We start from the raw sequence: 24,719 nt of genomic DNA, 5'->3' as shown, positions 1-24,719 counted from the left end.
TCTTTCTCTCTTTTTAACAAGAGGCATTATCTTTTTGCATTCTTCCCTGATAATGTCTCTTGCTTCACTCCATAGTTCTTCCAGTTCTCTGTCAACTAGGTTTAAAGCCTCAAATCTGTTCCTTATTTGATCTTTATATTCTTCTGGGATGTTATTTAAATTGTATTTTGGCATTATGATTGCTTTGTTGTTCTTCTTTAGCTTTACTCTGATTTTCAATACAACTAGTTCATGATCTGTACCGCAGTCTGCTCCTGGTCTTGTTTTTGCAGAAAGTATGAGACTTCTCCATCTTCTGTTACCAATTATATAATCAATTTGATTCCTATATTGACCATCTGGTGATGTCCATGTGTACAGTCATCTTTGTGGTTGCTCAATAAATGTGTTTGCAAGAAACAAATGATTGGCTTCACAGAATTCAATAAGTCTTTCTCCTGCTTCATTTCTATCTCCTAATCTCCATTTCCCCACAATTCCTAGTTCTTCTCTGTTCCCTGCTTTTGCATTCCAGTCTCCCATGATTATCAGAACATCTTGTTTTGGTGTGTGATCAATTTCCTCCTGTACTTCTGCGTAAAATCTCTCCAATTCCTCTTCTTCTGCATTTGCCGTTTGAGTGTAGATTTGAATTCTATGGATTCTATGGAATTCAAATTGTAATACAATTAAACACAGTATAAGAAATAAAAGGAACAATCAAAATATAATTAAAATCATACAGCTCCTAGCACAATGCATTATAAGTGCTACAACAGGCATAAAAAACATGAAGTGGTCCACCAAGACCCTTAGCAATTTTCAACTGGTGCATAGGGAAAAAAGTTTGGGAATCATTGGTCTACGCCATACTTCATCCAAATAGACCTCAGGATGTGGACAATAACAACTACGTAATGAAATAGAAGGAAAGCAAAACATAGACCATCGTGAAACAATAAAAAAGATGAAAATGGACTGCCTTCAAGTCGATCCCGACTTATGGTGACCCTATGAATAGGGTTTTCATGGTAAGCAGTATTCAGAGGTGCTTTACCATTGCCTCCCTCTGAGGCTGAGAGGCAGTGACTAGCCCAAGGTCACCCAGTGAGCTTCATGGATGTGTGGGGATTCGAACCCCAGTCTCCCAGGTCATAGTCCAACACTCTAACCACTACGCCACACTGGCTCTCTCAAACAATAAAAGACAACAGCTAAAAAAAAGTAGCCCTTTAAAATGGTGGGCAGACAAGAAAGTCTTACTGTGAAAAATATTTAGACATTGCAAGAAGATCATAATGGCAACACCATCCTTTGTGCAAGCATAATGCCCTTAAGCAAGTGTTGGCATGTGGAGATGGTCCTCAATTGAAGATCTGAATGTATAGGCAGGACAATATGGAGAGGTGGCACACCTTTGGGTATGTGGGTGTCAAGTCATTTAGGATTTTAAAGGGAAGCACCAGCACAATGAATTGGGCCTAGAAACAAATAGGAAGCCACTGTAGTTCTTTAAGTATTGGTATAATGTGGCTCCACCTACCCACATCAGGTAGAACTATTGCAGCCAAAGTCTGAACTAATTGAAGCTTCTGAGTTGTCTTCAAGTGCAGCCGCACTTATAAGGGATGTTGTTGTTATGTGCCTTCAAGTCAATTATGACTTATGGCAGCCCTATGAATCAGTGACCTCCAACAGCATTAGGAATGACAGTAGTCAAATTGGCAGGTTACCAGACCATGGATCCCCATAGCTAAGCTTTCCCTATCTGGGAATGGCTGCAGCAGGTGAATCAATGTAAGCAAGTAACTGCTATAAACTGCCCAGAGAGCTTCGGCTATGGGGTGGTATGTAAATGTAATAAATAAATAAGTAAAATGTATTTCATGCCATCAAGACGCTCCATCTGTGGACCCCCAGACTGTGCAGCTGTTATTTCATGGGAAGTTTAACCCTGCCCAGAACAGAAAAACATCAAATTCCTGTAGCCATGACCCATCTATTTATAACACTTCTATCTTGTCAAGATTCAGTTTTAGTGTGTTGGCCCTCATCCAGCCCATTACTGGACCTAGACACCAATTTACCATCTGCACAGTCTCACCTGACTCTGATGACAGGGAAAACAGAGCATACTGATGACACTTCACTCCAGATTCCCAGATGACCTACCCCAGCGGCTTCATATACTTGTTGCAAAGCTGTTGGCAGACCTTTGTCTTTTCCTTCTGAAACACTTCAGATATTTCTATTTGAACACAATCATCCAAGGAAATATTGCCTTGCTGCCTCTGTTTGCTAAGCAGGGGAACCATTTTAATTTCTAAGGCTTCCATGTTTTAATATTTGCTTCTCAGTGGCAGCACACTTGCAAAAGAACCTTGCTAAAGAATACCCAGATTAGGGTAATGCGGGTTGCAAAGATCAGTTTGAGGCTCAGACTGTCTGTTGTGCTCTTTTTTTTTTTTTGGCAGTTTGCAAAATTCTTCCTCAAAAGCATCAAATGTCCCGAAAGAAGATATTTACTTAGGTTAAATATCCATAAAAAAATATGACCTTTTAGCAGTGTGAATCTGAATGGTGCTAAATAAATGCTAAGGTAATGTTGCTAAAAGAATATTGGAGTAAAAAAGGGAACATTTACAAAAAGCTAAGGGCTAAACAGGACAATAAAATATAAGCAGAGATAACGAATGTGGTGCCCTCCAGATGTTGCTAGACACTGACTATGCTGGCTAGGACTGATGGGAGTTGGAGTCCAACAACATCTGGAATAGAAGGTACCAAACTGGTTATATGCGTTATATAAGAAATAGGGACGACATTACTGAAGCAGATGATAGGGTAAATATGGCATTTTGGGGTAGTTGATTTAGAGCCATTTTCATATTTCCCCCCTTTCTTGGCCTATCTCATCAGATCAGCCTTTCCCAACCAGTGTGCCTCCAGATGTTGTTGGACCACAATTCCCATCTTTCCTGACCATCGGCAATGCTGGCTGAGGCTGATGGGAGTTGTGGTCCAACAATATCTGGAGGCACACTGGTTGGGAAAGGCTGCATCAGATTAATGTTCTTAGGGATCCTCTTGTTGTTAAAACGATGAACTGAACTTATTTTGTTTTATTTGTTTATTTAATGGAGTTTGCATACTACTCAATTGTAAAGACTGAACCATCTTCCTTAATGCTGAGCAAAACGATTAATTTTATGGCCCAGCATTTCACTCATCTTGACTTCTGCAAATATGAACACCATCAGTGAGCTCAAGAGTGAATTAACAGTCTATTGATTGGAATCTCCCACCTCTTGGGATAAAATAGCCTAATGTCAAGCCTGTATCTCCGGTTTGTTGTAGCCAACTCGTGATAGATGTGAACAACCCTATTATCAGAGCAGCTTGACTTTTAAGCCCCTTAGCGTTGCTATTTAAATGGGCATGCATAAGCTTATAACTGCCCCCTAGGCATAGGTGCTCTTATCAGTTAGGACATGTTTGTGGCTTTGACAGTGCATTTGGACAGGAAGCATGCTATCATTCACAGCTATGTAAGATTAGAAAAGGAAAATGTGAAAATGTTAAATGGCCACATGAACTACAAATGGATTATCTGTATATTGGTGATATTCAGTAAGCACATGAATCTCTCTCTCTCTCTCTCTCTCTCTCTCTCTCTCTCTCCCTCCCTCCCTCTGTGTGTGTGTGTGTGTGTGCGCGTGTGGCAGGTCTGGAAAGCAGGCCACCCAATTTGACCAAATCCTGCCCCAAATCCATTAAACAAATCAGAGGGACACTATGGTTGACAGTGAGCACCTATCTCATTTTCATCATGACTGGGGCTCTTTCTCATAGCTGTTTTGAGGACTTGTATTCAATCTGTGCAAATTTGCAAGCTCCAATGGAATATGTGTATGGTGAAGTGGTCACCTACTATTTTATTTTATTTTATTTTATTTTATTTATGGCCTGCCCTTCCTCCCAGAAGGAGCCCAGGTTGGCAAACTAAAACACTAAAAGCACTTTAAAACATCTTAAAAACAAAAGACTTTAAAACATATTAAAGCAAAACAGCTTTAAAAACATATTAAACAAAACATCTTAAAAACATCTTTAAAAACAACTTTAAAAACATCTTAAAAAGCAATTCCAACACAGATGCAGACTGGCATAAGGTCTCTGTTGAAAGGCTTGTTGAAAGAGGAAGGTTTTCAATAGGTGCTGCAAAGATAACAGAGATGATGCCTGTCTAATATTTAAGGAGAGGGAATCCCAAAGTGTCGATGCCACAGTGCTAAAGATCTGCTTCGTATGTTGTGTGGAATGGACCTCCTGATAAGATTGTATCTGCAGGAGGCTCTCACCTGCAGTGATTGACTGGGTATATAAGGGGTAAGATGATCTTTCAAGTATCCTGGTCTCAAGCTGTGTAGGGCTTTGTGCACCAAAACAAGAACATTGAACCTTTGACATATAAGCTCAGATGCTGATTCAACACACATTGCAAATTTTTCCAGCAGGTTCATAGTGTTGCAGTTCAGTTTTTCCTTGTCAGGTTGCAGGCAATGATTGGGCTGTGGAGGAAAAGGGTTGGAGCTCTTTCTCCCCATCCTATAACCCTGATCCAAATATGCGGACTTGCACTGCTTCTTTTTTTTTTTAGAAAGAAAAAGATGTTGGGTGCTCCAAACATGGAACTCTGATGGCATGTCAAGAATGATCCTACAGCTAAAGTTTGAAGCCATCACTCAGCAGCTCTGACGGGTCTAAGTATAGGTCCACAGTTAAAATCAATAACAAACACACCTGTTCTGTAAGTGAGCTGTTACCCTTAGATAAGAAAGCAGGGATGTGCACATAAGGCTCAGGAGCCCATCACAGATTAAAAATGGGGCAGCACTTGGGAGGGGACAGCACTCTTAAAAATGTCCCCATCTCACTGTTTTTGATGATCTGCTGAAACTTAGAATGTGTGAAAATTATATCACAGACTTCAATGAATGTAGAATTTTGCCTGCTCCTTAGTTAAAGTAATGCATTAATTCTGTGCTAATTCTTGGCTATTGTGTTATGCATACTGCTGGAAAAGAGCAAAAACACAGAACTCCACACTTCCACATGTATGTGATGTTGCAAGATCCTTTTTTTAAAAAAAAGGATGGCATCCTAATGAATAATTTTACAGAGCATCTTAAGACATGTTGAGTTGTTTATTGATCAGATAATTATTCTAGTTTCTTTTTTTCCTCCAAGAACCTAATTAGCAGAAGGGTCTCAGGAGACCCGGGAGAGAGCTACAGGCAAACAAAATTAGAAGAAACAGAAGAATTGCCTTAAATTGAAGGATTAAAAGAATTAATTAAGCTTACTTCAACTAAGCAACAATGCAGGACAAATGGAAGAAAACTGACTTTACTATAAACTGACTTTATAGTTAGTTTTAAATTGATTTTATCTTTGTTGCATTTGTTAAACTTATTGCCCACTGCTTAGAGACTATAGTAATTGAGTGGTATATAAATTGAAGAAATTCGATCTGGACCATGCCACCACACATCTATGGCTTGGTAAGCTCCCCAGTTGGATTGCTGTGATGCATTTAACATGGAGCTGGCTTTGAAAAGTCAGAAGCCACTGCTAACCCAGACTTCAGCATCCCAATGTTGCCCCTAGTTTGGCATGACAGCATGGCTTCCATCTCCAGTGCTACATATTACCTTTAAAGTCCTAAGCAACCTGGGCCCCTTTGAGGGAAAACCTTCCATTTATTTCCCCCTCCTCACATCCATCTTCTATTGGTACAAGGTGTAGGGTGGATGTTTATGGGATGCTACAAAAAGATGTTAGCCATGCTGCGACCTGTGTCTTGTGCTGGCACCTACTTTTTGGGATGATCTCCTCTCTGCAATATGGCAGGCATCAGCAGTGCTGTGCTTCCATCATTTACTAAAAAAGTATCCCATTGTACAAGTGTTTCCTGACTTTTGATGCCAGCTTTTAATGAGCATGGTACAGTAATTGTTTATTTCTTATGTTGTATTAACATCATTGTTTATTAGCAATTTATTGTTGTTATTTTATTGTTGTAAACCATCTTGGGATTTATTTTCAAATGTAAAGTGGTAAAGTAATGATTTTAAATAAAATAAATCCATAATCATAAAGTGGAAGTGCATCACCAAAAAAGAGGGCAAAAGAGAACACAGAACTGCATATGCTGATTTATATGTATAGATGCAAATTTTGCAGACATTACTAAAATTTAAATAGAAATATATCTTACCATAGTGGGGAAGACTGTGACCAGTGTGCCTGCTCAACTTGCTATCCAGAGCAACAACAAGACCCCTGTCCTTCAGTTCAGTAGAGGACTCCTTCAAACAGAGGCCTGTCCTTTCATAGGCCTTCAAATGGGGCACTGTCCTCTGTAAAACAGGATACATGGCCATCCTAACTAACGATTCTATGTCACTTCTTTCAAAGAAGTCAGATGGGTGAGAGAATGGGGTGAGGCTTTTTCTCTGGTGATGCCTTGAAGCTGAACTGCCTTCCTAATGTGGCTCACTTTGTTTCTGCCAAAGGTGCTAATGGTCAATAAGGGGGAAATGTGCAGGTTTAAGAGTTTAAGCTAATGGTGTGGCTGATAGGTACTTCAGGATAATGTTTGGGAGTCTGGCAAAGTTGGCATGAAAATTAACCACATCATCAGTGATATCCTGGAGTGGCGTCCTGGGGCAGCAATAGCCATGGTAGTCCTGCTAGTTGCAAATGGCACACACATAATCTTGGAGATCTACTCAGCAAAGAATAAAGAATAACGTCCAGATTTGTAGTGTTAACTTAAGCTGTTTGGATCCCCCCCCCACTCCCCCAAAATAAAACTGTATAAGGGGATTAAAAAAGAGCTCTGGCTGATACCAACAATCTCACAACTTTCATATATCTTGACCACTTTTAATTTTTTTTTTAGTCTATAACATAATTTTTTGTTATAGAGCAGAAACAGCAAACTTGGCTTCAGAGCTAACAAAATCATTTATAAATCAAATCCACATAAAGCTCAAGTGACTGCTTGATTGGTCCTGTAAATTCACAGGTAAGCAACTGGGTTGCCATTTGCCAAGGATGCAGGATTGAGGGCTTTGTCTGTGGGCAGCTGAGGGTGTGTTTGGGGGAGTGACCATATGTTGAGAGTAGCTGAAAATTTACAGCACAATGAATGCTAGAGTCAAGGAGATCAATACAGGCATTTGCATACTATTTATTTATTTATTTATTTAGTATTTTATTTTATTTATACCCCACCTTCCCCCCAGCAGGAGCCCAGGGTGGCAAACAGAAACACCAAAAACACTTTAAAACATCATAAAAAGACCTTAAAATACATTAAAACAAAACAACTTTAAAAACATTTAAAAAACACTTTAAAAACATTTTTAAAAAGGGTTAAAGATATTAAAAGACATATTAAAAGCAATTCTAACACAGATGCAGACTGGGATAGGTCTCACCTGAAAAGGCTTGTTGGAAGAGGAAAGTTTTCCAAAAGTGCCGAAAAGATAGCAGAGATGGCGCCTGCCTAAAATTTAAGGGGAGGGGATTCCACAGGGTAGTTGCTGCCAGACTAAAGGTCCGTTTCCTATATTGTACTGAATAAACCTCCTGATAAGATGGTATCTGCAGGAGGCCCTCACTTGCAGAGCGCAGTGATCGGCTGGGTATATAGGGGTAAGACAGTCTTTCAGGTATCCTGGTCCTGAGCTGTCTAGGGCTTTGTACACCAAAACTAGAACCTTGAACTTGGCCCGGTAGCAAATGGGCAGTCAGTGCAGTTCTTTCAGCAGCGGGGTGACATGTTGACGATACCCTGCCCCAGTGAGCAGTCTTGCCACCGCATTTTGCACTAGCTACAGCTTCCGGAACAACCTCAAGGGCAGCCCCACATAGAGCGCATTACAGTAATCCAGCCTAGAGGTTACCAGTGTGTGGACAACAGTGGTCAGGCTATCCCGGTCCAGAAATGGCCGCAGCTGTCTTATCAGCTGAAGCTGGTAAAAGGCACTCCTAGCCACAGAGGTCACCTGAGCCTCTAGTGACAAAGATGGATCCAGGAGCACCCCCAGACTATGGACCTGCTCTTTCAGAGGGAGTACAACCGCATCCAAAGCAGGCAACTGACCAATTATCCAAACTTGGGAACCACCAACCCACAGTGCCTCCGTCATACTAGGATTCAGATTCAGTTTATTGGCCCTCATCCAGCCCACCACCGAGTCTGTGGTTGGCTGTGATTGGTGAACACAAGACATGTGCCTCACACTGATTGGACCTCTGCGCAGACTCTCTCTTCCCTCGTGATCTGAATAGGCAGGGCCTGCTAGCGTCTGAGAGGAAAAAATGGACGCTGGAGGAAAAAGCCAGGGCAAGGACAACGGAGGAGAAGGCAGCAGCAGAATGGCGAAGAGCTGTGGAGGTGAGTGACGATGATTTGTGTGTGTGTGTGTGTGTGTGTGTGCCTCTCCTTACCTCGCTGCTGCCTCCGCGGCACCTTCTGCCCCCCCACAGCCTACTTCTCTTCCTTCCCCCCTTTTTTGAACTCTCCCCCTTGTTCCCATGCATACCTGTGTGCTGTATTTATCCAGACAGAGCACTCCTGCCTTTTAAAATGCCGGCTAGCTTTTTATTGTATATTTATTTGAACTCCATCTTTCTTTTTATTTGTATTTTTGTCCTGTTTAATCACAAGACTGAATTGTATGTGGGACAAAAACTGTCTCAGTAATAATAATAATAAAAATAAAAAATCATTAGGCGTATAATAAATGGCTTAAGGCTGATTTTTTTGTTCTTGGCAGAGATGAGGTGAGAAGTAGGGTCCTTGCAGCTCCTCCTCTCAGTCCCCCAGCTCTCAAACTCGTGTTCTGTGAGAAAGAGAGAGATTCCCAGTCCCAGAGAGAGACAACTCCTGTAAACCCCATTCTCTCCAACAGCATCCCCAGGCGGGGTACCTGTGAAGATCACCTCTTGTTGAAAAAAATCCATTTATTGCAGCTGAATATCTGGGCAATGTAAAATTAAAATGTTTAACTGATTAATCCTCTCCCTTTCAATAAACTGATCAATTACATTTCAATTGATTTGCTTATCACCAAGACTTCAAATCTATGAGAATTTCCAGAATATAATAATTAAAAGGAGTGCAAGACAATGAAGAATTCAATACAGAAGCTCTAGGGCACACAGTAAAAAAAAATGAAGGCTGATCTTTGTTATTGTTTCATGCATTCCCCGGTACAGTAACACACAAAATTACTCTAAAAACAATAAACAAGTGTCTCATATTAAAACTCATTCTTATCAATAAAAATAGGCCCCACTGATTAATCAACTCTCCTTTTAGTTAATTAATCTGCTGAAAATTAAAGCTTGTAGCCCTAGAGTTGTTTTTTTTTTTTAATCATTTGACCAGGAAGACAAGTACCATTCAGTTCGCATACAGTGAATTTCAGAGTTGAGATTAATCTGTTCTCATCACAGCCCAGGCTTGTGTATTTATGTACAAGCCCTTTCTTGATGACATTGCCATGTGGTGACCAAAGCAAGGAGGAGAGAAGTCTCAGGCTGTGTGGTGCAGTCGCTGCAACACAATTGCTGCCTAGACAAGAATGTGCAGGTGCAAAAAGCAGAAGCTCAAGTAAGCTTCAATAAGATGAACAGTGCCAAAGCTGCACAGGCTGCAATAGGCAATGTTGAGAGGTTTCATCATTACTGCTTTTTAGGAAGTGAAGGTCAACCACTGTCAGTGCCACCCTGGGCTCCTACTGCGAGGAAGGGCGGGATATATATAAATATAAATAAATATATATATATATACAGAAAGAAAGGAGAGATGTAAAGGGGCGTATTTCTTTAGATGTTACCCTACTTTCCATTTTTGCTTTCTATTTGCTTCTAGCCCTATTCTGTCACTCTCCAGTACACATGAAGAAGGGGCAGTGAGGGCAACTCCCAAACCTGGGTGTTTCGCCTCCAAGTTAGTTAATTAGAACTAGGTATGCCTTTCCTATCTACGATGTATTTCTATAAATGAAATAGCTTTTCTTATTTTACTAAGTCTTAAGTCTCAGTGATCTCAGTGCAGGGTAAAAGCCTGCCACAAACACACACATTGGCACACACAAGCATCATAGACTGTTGACAATCTCTGCTAATATCTATACAAATGTACATAACATGCATCACCTGAACTCACATGATCTAGAGTTACCTTAGATCTTGCAAGATTTGCAAATGAGAAGCAATAGGGTTTTATATTAGTTCTGATTGTCTATTGGGCTATCATAGGTTATATGTTTTTTTTCATTTTCTATGGCAAAAACTCCAACTTCAGTGGAATTTATGTGATGTGTTCTAATCATTTGAATTTGGCTAATGAATGCTTTATTCTTTCATCAGAACTTTAGCAGTAGTACTAAAATATTAATAAAAAAGAAAAGGGAAAGAAAAAATACTTTACATACATCATTCAGCTGTATTGCTAATTATAGATATAGATATAAAAGATAAACGGCATTTTGTCAAAAGTATTTTTGTCTACATTTTATACCTCATCCTTGGTTTTCCAAGCTTGGCATGGAATGCTTCTCATACAGAATTAATTTGAAATGCTGCATATTTATTATCATAATCATCATATTCAAAATAAAAAATATATGTACCGCCTTCAAGTTGATTCCAACTTATGGTGACCCTATGAATAGGGTTTTCATGAGGCTGAGAGGCAGTGACTGGCCCAAGGTCACCCAGTGAGCTTCATGGCTATGTGGGGATTTGAACCCTAGTCTCATTTTGTTCTCACAACAACCCTGTGAGATAGTAGGTTAGACTGGCCCAGGCAGGGTTATTCAGTGAGCAAAAATGATGCAAATAGGATCTCTTTTAATTGTGCTTACTTCCTGCTTACTTCCACTCTGACTGGGGGATCTTGCAGCATGGGGAAGAGATGGGGGCACATCACAGCTGAAGTTCACCCATATAGGAGCATTATCTCTTGTTTATTACAGAGACGCCTGTTGCAGGTTTTGCTGCTGAGAGCAGCAGTCAGTTAGTGTGGCCACTTGAGTCACAGTTTGTTGATCCTGAGGAGGCAAAACTAGAAAGTGAGGTTCAGAAAGGAGGCCCTGTGCATGAGGAGGAGGAGGGCATGAAGCAGTGCCAGTTGCCCACAGCCACATCTGCAGAACAGCAAGTACCATGGTTTGGCTTTGAGAAAGCTTGTACATTTGTGAGCCAGAGTGGGAAAAATGTTGTTGTACGATGCAATTACTGCCTTCCAAGGATCAAAAATCTGAGATCAGCTGTTTCCTCCTCATCCAATGTGAAGAAACATTTTGAGGTAAGCCTTTGTCATGCTGGTCCTCAAAGAGTGTCCATTGTCTATTTATGTTTAAATTGTGAAGTTCCTCTTCCATTTCTTCTTGGATTCATGCTTTGTTCTTCTTCCTCAGAGGGCACTGTGATGTTCCTATATTAATGTATATATGGTAAGTGTTGTTGTTTTAGAAGATACATGGTAAGTGGAGTGAAAGAGGAGGGGGAGTGAATGGGCAGTAGAATGCGAGATGATTGGCTGAGTGTTTAAAATGGCTGAATGTATAAAAGGAAGAGTGAGAGTGTGACTTCCGGGAAGGGTGACTTAGCCTGTGCCTGCTTTTGAGACGGGCTCCTGCCTCAAAAGAAGCTTATTCAGATATATCAGTCAGTTTTTTCTTTTTTTTTTGACTGATTAAACTTCTCCCGGGTAGGGAGAAACGAAGAGATTAACCTCAAAGCCTATTTTTGTTGGGACGACCAGATCTCATTAATTTATGGGACGAGGTCCAGCCGACGAAGGTGGGACGGATTTTTAACAGCAAGCTCTATCTGATAAAGCGAACGTTCACCTTATCTTCTAAGAGAGAACGCACTAACAGGCAAGCACCCTTCTTTCTATATTTTTCTTTTACTTGACTTAAATTGTTGCTGTTTAAAAGAGATTTGCCAGATTGATCAGTTTTTGACATCTCACTGGGGAGCCATAACTTCTCTCTGCTACGCACTAATTAATAGCTTATCTCTGTTTTTGTTGCAAAAAGCTGTCCTGGATTTGCATTCTAAAGATATACACAGAAGAGGGATTTCTATTCCAGATTTTTATTTTGAAAAATATTATACTGTTTTGAGACTACTCTCTTTTTGGTCTATTTTATTTTGACGAATCTGTTTCTTGACGATTGCCATTAATTGTTTCGATCCTGGGAACTGCATTTTGTTTACTTAACTATTGGAGAGATAAGGCTGTCTGCTCTGTTTATACTGTGATGTCACCAAGTTTGGAGTATTAACCCAATTGTTGCTGAAATAAGAAGTGGTTTTCCTATATTTTTCTTTTAAAATGGCAATTAAGAAAGTGGCTGAAAATCTGGAAATAACTATGTTTCAGAAAATAATGGATGAGATTGAGATAATGAAAATTGAATTGAGTAAAATGAAGCAGGAGATTAAAGATATAAGGGTCCCTGTGAGAGAGGTGACCCTGGAAGGGGTCCCTGTGAGAGAGGAGACCCCGGAGATTGGAACAGGGGTCCCTGTGAGAGAGGTGACCCTGGAGACTGGAATAGGGGTCCCTGTGAGAGAGGAGATCCCGGAGATTGGAACCAATGTGGAACAGGAACAAGATTTGGAGTCTATGGACTTTAGAAATAAAATCTATTGTTTGGAACTCAATGTTATCTCTGAAGAAATGAATGAAGATTCTAGAGATAAAGTTATCAATGGCATGGATAATCTTCTGGACTGGAATGATGTGATGGAGCCCAATATAGAGAAAATCTATGGAATTAACTGCAGCCATGTGACAATGGAAAAACTTTTAAGAGATGACCCAGTGTATTTTGAAAAAAAGAACAGAGATATGATTTTACAGCAGTATTTCAGCAACCTATTCAGAATGGATGGCAAGAAAATATTTGGGATAGAGGTAATCCCCATCAGACTCTTACTATATGACTATGGCTCTGACAGCAAGATTATTATGGAATACTGATAATGGAAGATTGGATATTGAAATTACTGGACTTAACAAGACTACTGAAGATGGAAGATGGAAAATGGAACTAATAGAGATAATAGAACAATGGCTACTGAAATTATTGAACCTAACAGATTCTGATGTGATGGATTAATTGAAATGTTTATTTTGACTATGGTTATGACAATAAGATTATCATAATTAGTAATGAGATGGATTAATCGATATGCTTATCTGGAAAAAAAAATTGATAGATATATTTCTTAAAGAATTGAAACCTCTCTTTGACTTTTTGTGGAAAGAATAAAGTAATGTTTATGAGATTTGATGATTAAGTAAGATAACTACTGGAGGAAAGTGATTTTATAATATGACTTAAGAGACAGGATTGTTATATATTATAGACTTATAACTGATTTGATCTTTGACAAATGGGAAGTCAATATTTTACTCTTTATTTTTTATTTTTGTTTTTTTTTTCTTTTTTTTCTTTTTGTTTAACTATTTTTGATTTTGTTTTTTGTCTTTGAATGTTTTATGATTTTGTCTTGTATGTTTTATGAAAATCTGAATAAAAATTATTGAAAAAAAAAAAAAAAAAAAAAAGGAAGAGTGAGAGTGGAATCGGGGGGAGAAGAGAACTGAGTGGATTGCTTGGTGGGGTTTGAGAGAGTTGTTTGCCAGGAGAGAGTGAAGAAGGAGGGAGGTGGAGTTCGGATTAGTATTGAGTAAAACCATATGCTTATGTGCCTTAAGAAGAAATCTTGTTAATCTTGTTAGCTTTGTTATCTGTAATAAATACTTAATTTGGTTTACCAAAGGCCTGATCCTTGGCTGGAGTTTCACAGACCAGAAGGGAGGGTAAGGTAATGACCAAGGCTGAAGGGGAACTGTAACAAATGGTGGCAGCGGTGAAAAGAATAACAATACCAGTATTCAGAGTCTCTGGGAATACTAGTATTAGGATGTTACTGGTGGTTGCCTAGCAGGGGGATCTGTTGAGATCTGTGCTAGAGCGGGGAGAGAAACAATAAGAGAGTGCGGTCCGGACTGGTGGAGTCCCTGGTGGTGCCTAGAGACAGGCAGTAACCACGAGCAGGTAGGAACCTGACAGGGAGAGCCAGGGAAGGACGCATCACAGGCACACCCTGAGAAGCTGAGAGCGATTGAAGAAGCAATAAAGGCAAGGAGACGTGGCCTTCCTGAACCAATGCATGACACCCCTCCTCCCAAAATGCTGAAGCAGCAGCAGACAACCCTTGAGAGGTGGGGATCTGGCAGGGAGCCTGTCACCCAGAGCAATCTCGACAGGAGAATCATTGATTTCATTGTAGAGGAGACATTACCACTTCAGACTGTGGACAAACCATCATTCATTAATCTGGTTTGCATTGGACTCCCCATAGATCTCACCATCATATGTGCCAAGACTCTGAGAGACAGAATTGAGAAGAGAGCATGCCACATGAGAGAAACTCTTGCAAACCGAATGGGTGCTGTGGCATATATAGCAACCACTGCAGATTGTTGGACCAATGGCAAGAAGAGTTACTTTGGGGTAACAGCCCACTGGATCAACCCAACGACCCTGAAACGTGAGGTCGGGGCCTTGGCTTGTAAGCGTCTGAAGGGGCGCCATACATACGATGTCCTTTCAAAAGCACTGCATGATGTACATGTGCAGTACAGGATCCACAACAAAATTATGTGCACTACTACAGACCATGGCTCCAACTTTGTGAAAGCGTTCAGAGTTTTCATGGCCAAAGAACCAGTGGAAGCTGCAGGCACCAGTGACGAGGATGGTGATAACCAGGAGGAGGAGGAGGCTGAGGTGGAGTTTGTGCCTATCTGTGAGATCCTGGACACAGGACCTGAGGCAGAGGAAGAAGCTGCAGACTCAGGAGAGGATTTTGTTTTACCACCACACCAGAGATGTGCTAGCCACACCCTCAACCTTGTGGCAACACAAGACATAGAGGCCATGCTTTCTGACTCCTCCAAAAGTAGTCTTCTTGGTCCTTTCAAGAAACAGTTTCATTCCTTGATGGGAAAGTGCAGCAAGTTGTGGTCCAAGCAGAACCAGTCAGCACAGATTGCTGAGTATATCCGTGCGCAATGTGGTGTGTATCTGAAGGTACCGAATAAGACCAGGTGGAATTCCACCTTTGATGCGTTGAAGCAACTACATGAGCTCCTGTCAACTGTGCCACTAAAAATGCACGCCATAATGGACCGCTGCACCTTGTCCAGGATCACAGCTGCTGAGATTGAAGTGGTACAGGAATACACAGAGATTATGGAGCCACTAGCCCAGTCCCTAGATATCCTGCAACGGGAGAACGGCATGTTCATGGGGTATTTGCTACCAACGCTCTGCAATCTGGACCGCAAGTTAGAAGGACTGGAAAACAAACCTGAGAGGTACACATACTGTTTTCAGCTGCTGAGAGGTGTGCGCGAAGCCCTAAGAAAGCGGTTTGCAGCTATCTGGGAGGACAAGAGGCTTCTTCTGGCAGCCTGCCTACACCCTCGCTTCAAACTAGATTGGCTGGAATTGTGTCAGGCCACCACCCATACCAACAAGTAAGAACATTAGGGAAGCCCTTTGGGTGGATTACTCCAAGGGAAATGTTGTCTCAAGGGAGGCATCAGAGGGCTTAAGGTGGTAGGCAGGGGCTGGTCCTTTTCTTCCTGGGGCTCCTCGTCACAACCTTGGGTTGCTGCAGGTGATCCTTAAGGGTCTGCTGTGCTGCCCCATGAGTGTGGTGACTTGGTCACCTTCCTACCTTCCATGTCATCATCCACAGGCTCAGGCTGGACCCTGAACCAGGGGACATGACAAGCATCAGGAAATGAAGAGCAGATGATGGTTTCCTAACATATATGTGTTAACATATCCTCTCTCTTTCTTAGATACACAATGGAAGCCTTGCTGAAAGCTGAAATAAAGATGGGTGTACTTAATGAGGATAGTGATCAGTCTTCAGATAAAGACCAGGAAGGAGATGACTTACAAGATGACTTCTTTAACTTTCTGCCCCAGGGCAAGAAGTCAGCAGTGGACACTGCTGAGGAGGAACTGGTGAGGTACCTGAGGTCTCCCAGCAGGGAAGTGTCATCACTCCATGGCTTTCCACGTGTGCTGCGGTGTTTTTTGCAGCACAACACAGGCATGCCTTCAAGCGCTGCAGTAGAACGCCTGTTCAGTACTGGTGGCAACGTAATGACTGTAAAAAGACATTCCTTGTCTGACATGCTCTTTGAGCATCTTGTTCTTTTGAGACATAACAGAAACATATTATAAAAGCATTTCAAGTGTAAAATTTGATTTCAAGAGTTGGGGTATCTTCATTGCTTGGGGGGATGTGAGATTCTGTTATGCCATTATGTTAATCTTACAGATAAAATTTTTTATTCTACTACCCCCTGTGTGTGTGTGTTTATTTTTAATATTGTTTTAGGCTTCTTAGATGTACAGCAGCCAAGGCCAGCACCTTGTAGGAGTTTTTTTTAAAAAGTAACTGAAATGTAATTGTAGTGATTACTTTTGAGAAAAAGTAAAGTAATCAGTTACTTTCAGAGCAATTGTAATTGTAACGGTAATTACTACTTTTTCGGGCCAAGTAATTGTAACTGTAATTTATTACTTTTTAAAAGTAATCTTCCAAGGTCTGGTCAACCCCGCTTGGCAAGCTTTAATAAGCCAAGAAGGGCAAGGGTCAAGAGGACACGTTGATGGCCGCATACTACAGGAAGGATGCCAACCAAAAGGCCTAAATGGCAGTGTGGGTTTCAGAGTTTGACTCAGGCTTACTGGTAGATGCATGCTTTCTTTATTAGGAGCCACTGCTTTATTATAAAATCATAAGAAAAAAGGAGAGAAAAAAGCAGTTTTTGTACCATCATTTTTGAACAACTTCATTTGCATGTTTCAAAATTGTGGAGGCATCTGCGCAAATGCATGAGGGCTAAAACTGGGGATCGGATGAAGGTGCATGCGCAAGCCCCACCTTTAACATTCCCACCTGCACTGGCTTATGTCAGACTTTTACATGTTCAGTGTAAATGTCTGAAGGGGGTTCAAACCACATTCAGCTGAACATGCTTAGAAGACCCCTTCAGACCTTTGTGCTGGATATGCAGAGGTCTGAAGTACAGCTAGTGAGTGTGTGTGAACACTGAGGGCAGGGCTGTGTGCATGCCCCTTCCCTCTCTCCAGCTTAAACCCTCCTATGTTCCCTGAAATAAGGCTAATACTACAAACTGCATGTATTAACTGGGGTGCCATATCAGTAACGGAAATTTTTAAAATGTGTCAATCTTCTGTTTTTCATGTTGACATGACAAAGATGTATCGGTATTTTGCAAAGTTAATGTAGTGACAAGTGAAGGAAAATAAACATACATGTGGCAATAAAAAAAGTTGTGATTTATTTATTTATTGCATTTGTATACCGTCCCATAGCCAAAGGGGCTGGGCAGTTTACAACAATTAAAAACATTAAAAACAAATATACAAATTTAAAAACACATTTTTAAAAAGCAATTTAAAAACACATGCTAAAATGCCTGGGAGAAGAGGAAAGTCTTGACCTGGCACCCAAAAGATAACAGCGTTGGTGCCAGGCGCACCTCGTCAGGTAGATCATTCCATAATTTGGGGGCCATCTCTGAGAAGGCCCTCTCCCTTGTTGCCAGACTCCCAGCTTCCCGTGGAGTAGGCACCTGGAGGAGGGCCTTGGATGTTAAGCATAGTATACAGGTGGGTTCGTGTCGGGAGAGGCGTTCCATCAGGTATTGTGGTCATAAGCCATGTAAAGCTTTATAGGTTAAAACCAGCACCTTGAATTGACCTCGGAAACATACAGGCAGCCAATGCAAGTGGGCCAGAATTGGTTTTATATGTTTGAACCGTCTGGTCTCTGTTACCAATCTGGCTGCTTCATTTTGCACAAGCTGCAGTTTCTGAACCATCTTCAAAGGCAGCCCCACGTAGTGCATTGCAGTAATCTAACTTGGAGGTTACCAGGGCATGGACAACTGAAGCGAGGTTATCCCTGTCCAGATAGGGGCATAGCTGGGCCACCAACCAAAGTTGGTAGAAGGCACTCCGTGCCACCGAGGCTACCTGAGCCTCAAGTGACAGAGATGGTTCTAGGAGAACCCCTCAAACTATGAACCTGCTCTTTCAGGGGGAGTGCAACCCCATCCAGGACACGTTGGACATCCACCATCTGGTCAGAAGAACCACCCACTAGCAGCAGATGATAATTTAAAAAGCAGGCAGCCTGCCTGAAACATGAGAAAGGCATGTAGTAAAATGAGTTGTAAAATGCCTGTTTTAGCTCATTAAAGAAATTCAAGACAGTTTAAACTCTTAAGCTGCTAGATCTAACAATGAAGATTTTGGTCCCTAAACTATCCTAGTTCTTTCACTTTTCAAGCAAATAACCATATTCTACTGCTGCCACCAGCAAAGGGAGAACAAGTAGATATGGGGTGCTTCTAGATAGGGGCTTAGTACTGCAAATGGGTTGTTGAGATATCACATATGGGTCACTGGCAACAGGATTTTTTAACATTTATCTGATTTTTCCTGGAAAGGGAGCACCAATCCCACAATAAACACCCTTCTGGAAGCATCCACATTTAACCTCCTCTTTAAGATATTGTCCTCAGTTGGTTTCTCTCTTCTCCAGAATTTCCTCATGTAACTGTGAACCAAAGGTTCAGTGTTTTGTTCATACATTTGAACAGAGCCAGTATGTCCTTAGACAACAACTCAGACTTACAATGCTCCCTTATAGTGAAATGGAAAGGGAAGATTTGAAATTGTCTTCACCCAAAGGAGGACTCCCATACTGGCTCTGTTCAAATGTATGAACAAAACACTGAATGTTCTCTCTTTATACTATGTTTGTCTTCGTTCTTGGATAGTATCCTATCAGAGGAAGAAAAGCAGTCTGTTTAATGGAGCAAACAGGCTCTTTCTATAGAATGATGGAAGGTGATAGATTTTGTTAGCAAGGGCTAAGCAAGCAAAGTTCCTTTAGGCTCAGCCAACAGAGTTCTGTTGCCTGGCTTCTCCATGGATGTAGTGATGGTCACAAGATGTAGTGATAGCTACCAACTTGAATGGCTTTAAAAGAGGATTAGATAAATGTATTGAGGAGAAGGCAATCAGTGGTTACTAGTCGAGGTGGCTATATTCTGCCTTCATTGTTGGAAGCCTCTGAATACCAAGGCCTGGGGAACCCAAGTGGGGAGAGTACTGTTGCACCCATGTTTGCTTGTAGGCTTCCCATTGGCATCTGGCTGGCCACTGTGGGAGCAGAAGACTAAACTAGATGGTCCTTTGGGTGATTTAGCAGGGCTTTTCTTATGTTCTTATTCAAGATGGGGGCATAACAGGGCAGAAGATCCTAAGCTGTGCAGATAGCCCATCCACACTGGGATGCACATTTGGACGCTCATCCTCTGCACAAATGATTCCACATGTCTATAGCTGTATTTTTTCTAACTGGAATTATTTGTCTGTTGCTTGGTTAATTACTTTGATTGGTATACTCTTGCTTGAAGCCAGGCAGAGGTTAATTAATTTCCAGAGCTCTGTGTAAAGACAATTTAATTATGCAATCCATGAGGCACAGTCAATAATTACTGAAAGACTCAAAAAATGATGGTCATGGTCAGAGCTTGGAAAAGTTACTTTTTTGAACTACAACTCCCATCAGCCCAATCCAGTGGCCATGCTGGCTGGGGCTGATGGGAGTTGTAGTTCAAAAAAGTAACTTTTCCAAGCTCTGGTCATGGTACATAAAAATCAGACTGCTTGAACCTTTAGGTTCAACCTGGATGCTTTCATAATTAACTGCTATCAACCCTCAGTGCAAAATTCCTCCTTATGGTTCTGAGAAGTGACTTTTGTGGTGCACTGCAGTACATTGATTGATTTGATATTTGGTAGATGTTCATCACTCATAACCTACAAAAAAGGTTGATGTCAAAATCATCAAGTAACAGCTTCCTCACCTTTTTCGTTTTCACCCTCAGAAAGGAACACAAGTTTTCATTTTAATTAACTCCATTCATCCCTGACCATTGGCCATGTGGATGTGGAAGTTGGAGTCCAACAACAACCGGAGAGGACCATGTTGGCTAGCCCTGCATTAAAGTGCAAAGAGAAGCCACATAAAAGAAAAACATGGAATATCTTGGGACAGAAAAGCACAGTTAGGTACTATTCACATTCATAACAGTAGAATCCCACAGCCTGCCAATGAGGAATATGAGTGGGGAACCAAACTGCAATGGTTTATAATAATTAATTAATTAATTAATTAAATTTACTAAAGCACTAAAAATATCTTTAAAACATCTTCAAAATAAAACATCTTTCAAAACATATTTAAAAATAAGTATTTTTTGTTAATTGGCATTGGATTCTTTTCCCCAGCACCTTTGCTGGGGTCACTTACTGGGATGTGTCACTGGTTACCAGGGCATCATCTCTGAGAGCATCAGCATGGACCTGACCAAGCTAAATGTGCCAGAACAGAGAATCTTCTAAGAAAGACAGTTTTGTTGATTGCTGGTACCCTTTTATTGTTTATGTTCACCAAGTGGACCATAGTTGGGCTCTGCCAGACCACTACATCGCTATCTGGAATGCATGAGGGGTATTGATTTTCCTTCTAGGGGAGCAACGCAGTTGGGCCTGGACTACAGTTTCATGCCTGACTACTTCTTCATACCTTTGCCACTCAACCTGGGTTTATTATTACTAAAGGCTAGACAATATATTTTTCAGGTCACTATATATATTATGTGCACATCTGTTTTATTGACGATTAAATTAATTGCACTGTATCCTTTCTGTTCACATATCATTGCAGGGGTGGTAGTGGGGAAATAGGTTAGGGATATGTAATTGGTGGATATTTCATTTATGTCATTATGATAGCGCAATATAGGTTATTGTTGTATGGGCATATTTCTATATCTTTTCTTTGTTTTAGGTACAGTGAAGTGCTGTATTTCTTTATTCCAATGTGTACTTGCTTGTTTTATACGTTAAATTTTTTCAGTAAAAAGTATTTAAAAAATATATGTCAGAACAGTGAAAACCTTTCAGGAGTTAAAACACTCCATATTTGGGGAGATATTTCAGAAGAATAGCATGGGATGTTTGACAGCACCTGCTCCTCAGGAGTAGCCATATTGGTCTGTTGTGGCAAGAGTCATTCGGCATCTTGAAGACTAACCAACGAATATTGGAATAAACTTTCTTGGACTAGAGTCGCCTTCATCAGATGCATGCAGTGTTGTCTTCAATTGGATATTGAAGTTTTTAAAAAATAAACTGTGGTTAAAAAAGTACAGCTATCATTCACAATAGCAGTAACTAGTGATAATTAACATAGCAAATCAAGGATGGTTGTGTTAACACCTGTAGTGGGACAGGGAAAAATGATTTATATTCAAGACAAAATTGATAGAATCAAATTTCTTAGCTCTAGTTTAGCTATTTTATGGTTGAGCCTTCCTTTGGAATTCTTTTGTTGAAGACAGAAGAACTAAGAGCAGAACTCATAGGAATGCATTTACAGCTGGATGTCTGCCATTTTAGGCAAAGTTTCCTTTGATATGGAGGATAATGATGTTTGTGTATAGCATGCCAGTTGACTAAAGGCATGTAGTGCTGCACAAACCATCTCCCTCATGCGTGATCAGGGGCTGTGGCTCAATGCTGGAGCGGAGCATCTACTATGCATGCAGAAGGTTACAGGTTCAGCCTTGGCATCTCCAGGTAAGGCTGGAATGTTCCCTGTCTAAAACGTTGGAGAGCTACTGCAGTCAATGTATAATAATAATATTATTAATAATAATCTCAGCTTCTTCCCAGAACTCAAGGCAATTTACAAAAATTAAAACAAGAAAAGTTAAAAACATATAGGTAAAACATGCAGAAAATTATAATTAAAATGTAATTAAACTATCTATAGAATTATAACCATTTAAAACATAGCTATTAAAAACACAAAATCAAAATAGCACCCTATTAATAGGCCTTGAAGTCAGTTCCCCAAAGCCTGTTGGAACAGAAAGTTGTCACCTGCCAATGGAAGGACAGCAGGAAGGAAGCCAGTCCAACCTCCTTAGCAAGGAAGCTCCAAAGCCAAGGGGCAGCCACCAAGAAGGCCCTCTGCCATGTTCCCACCAGACATGCCTGTGAAGGTGGTGGGATTGAAAGATGGGCCTCTCCCTACAATCTCAGAGCTTGGGCAGGCTCATACGGGAAGATACAGTCCTACAGATAACCTGGACCTGAGCCATATAGGGCTTTATAGGTCATAACCAGCACTTTGAATTGTGCTTGGAAACAGACCAGTAGCCAGTGGAGCTGTTATAACAATGGAGTTATATGCTCTCTGTAACCAGCCCCAGTTAACAATCTGGCTGCAGCTCTTTGGACCAGCTGATGTTTCTGAACATTCTTCAAAGGTAGCCCTATGTAGAGCGTGTTAAATGGGATGTGACTAAGGCATGTGTCACCATGGCCAGATCAGACATCTCCAGGAATGGGCGCAGTTGGTTTTAACTGTACTAATGTAGTCTTGGCCACCGCTGCAACTTGCGCATCCAGGCTCAGGGCTTAGTCCAGGAGCCTGTGTCTCCAGGAGGAGTGTAACCCTGTCCAGAACAAGCTGAATCCCTATTTCGTGATCTGCCTTCTGACTGACCACAAACACCTCTATCTAGTCTGGATTAAGCTTCAATTTGTTTGCCCTCATCCAATCCATTACTGATGACAGATAATACTGAGTTAGATGGACCAATGATCTAACTTGGTATAAGGCGGTTTCTTATGTTCCTCTGTAACCAAATATTTGAGCAGCTATTGGAAAGACATTACACACAAAATCCAAATAAAGCTATTTCATCAAAGTGCATACAGCTTGCAACTTTTGAAAACAATTTCCTTTTTTCTTAACAGTGAAATTGTGAAAGATAGACAAAACCTGCACAAAGCATCACTTGGCCATCCTTGATAAAACTGAAAACGAATTTTGAAGCGGTGAATATCCCATTTACTATGAAGCTGGGCAAAGGTTTGGCATTGGGCTGAACTGGGACAGGTATTCTGACAGAGCATGACAGATGTCTACATCAGCACTGTGCGTATTTCCCTAAACTGGATGCTACTAGATAAAATGGCTAAGTTCACAGTAGATGTTCCTATATAAACTGTCAAAAGTAGACCTTTCAGGTTTACAAACTTCATATTAAGAGAGGTTTAGGGTACCATGTTCTGTATTCATATGCCTAACATTACAGATTATTTCAGAAACATCTAAAACTAACAATGATTCCAGATCATCCAACTGAAGCAGTTTAACTAATTTTAATAGAAATCAAATGAATATGTTTTACAGCAAGATACAGCTTTTGATGACTAACAACTTGCTGCATCTGAAAAGCATTTGTTTCCAGGATGATTAAGCCAAATCTATTTTTATCTGCTCTACTGAAGTTTATGATTTGATGACCACAAAAGTTCCATCGTTACAATTGAATATTCTTATCTATCTATCTATCTATCTATCTATCTATCTATCTATCTATCTATCTATCTATCTATCTATCTATCTATCTATCTATCTATCTATCTGTCTGTCTGTCTGTCTGTCTGTCTGTCTGTCTGTCTGTCTGTCTGTCTGTCTGTCTGTCTGTCTGTCTGTCTGTCTGTCATCTGTCATCTGTCATCTATCATCTATCATCTATCATCTATCATCTATCATCTATCATCTATCATCTATCATCTATCAATCTAGATTCTTTTTAGCAATAACTAGAGAAAATTATTAATCCAGGCTTAGTGCTGCTGTTATTTGGCAGCTTTACAATGCTTTTGCTCCACCAAGAAAAATCTACCAGAACAGAAAGGTTTTCTTTTACATCTCTTCTTTTCATGGCACAAGGTGGATACACTCACATTTGCATCTCATTCCCATGTTAGTTTGGTCATCTTTATGGGCTCAGATCTCAGTCCCATAATCCCGCCTATTTATGGAAAGGTATGCTTTTCTAGTTGCATTCAAACATCACACTCTCTGATGCTCCAGCCATGGTCTGGAGGATCAGGACTGAGCCATGTGTACACATGCATGCATTCCCTCACCTTCTCCTTCCATCCAGTCCATGCACATCTGGCTTAATGCTTCCTGGATTGCCAAGCCACAGTTTGGTGTGATGTATAACTGAAAAACTGTGGTTTGAACAATTCCTCCAAACCAATATTGTAAATCAGGATCAAATCATGAGTGCACACATGTGGCTCATTTCTGACCCTCCAAACCACAAACTGCATGTAAACTAGCCTTCGCCCAACCTGGTGCTCCCCAGATGATTTGAACTACAGCCCTATCCAGGATGGCTAAGGGTCAGGAATGGTAGTCCAAAATATTGGGAGGGAACCAGGTTATTATTATTATTATTATTATTATTATTATTATTATTATTATAGATTTATTTGTACCCCGCCTTTTGGCCAGAAGGCCCTCAAGGTGGCTTACAAGTACATTAGGTTAAGGCAGCCAAGTTAATGTAAGCCAAGTTTGTCACCTGTTTCTTCAGCATATTTCTAAAGTCCATGAAGATATTTTAGTTT

Source organism: Rhineura floridana, chromosome 1 (genome assembly GCF_030035675.1).
Source record: "Rhineura floridana isolate rRhiFlo1 chromosome 1, rRhiFlo1.hap2, whole genome shotgun sequence".
Taxonomy (NCBI): Eukaryota; Metazoa; Chordata; class Lepidosauria; order Squamata; family Rhineuridae; genus Rhineura; species Rhineura floridana.
Note: the sequence above shows the minus strand (reverse complement) of the source record.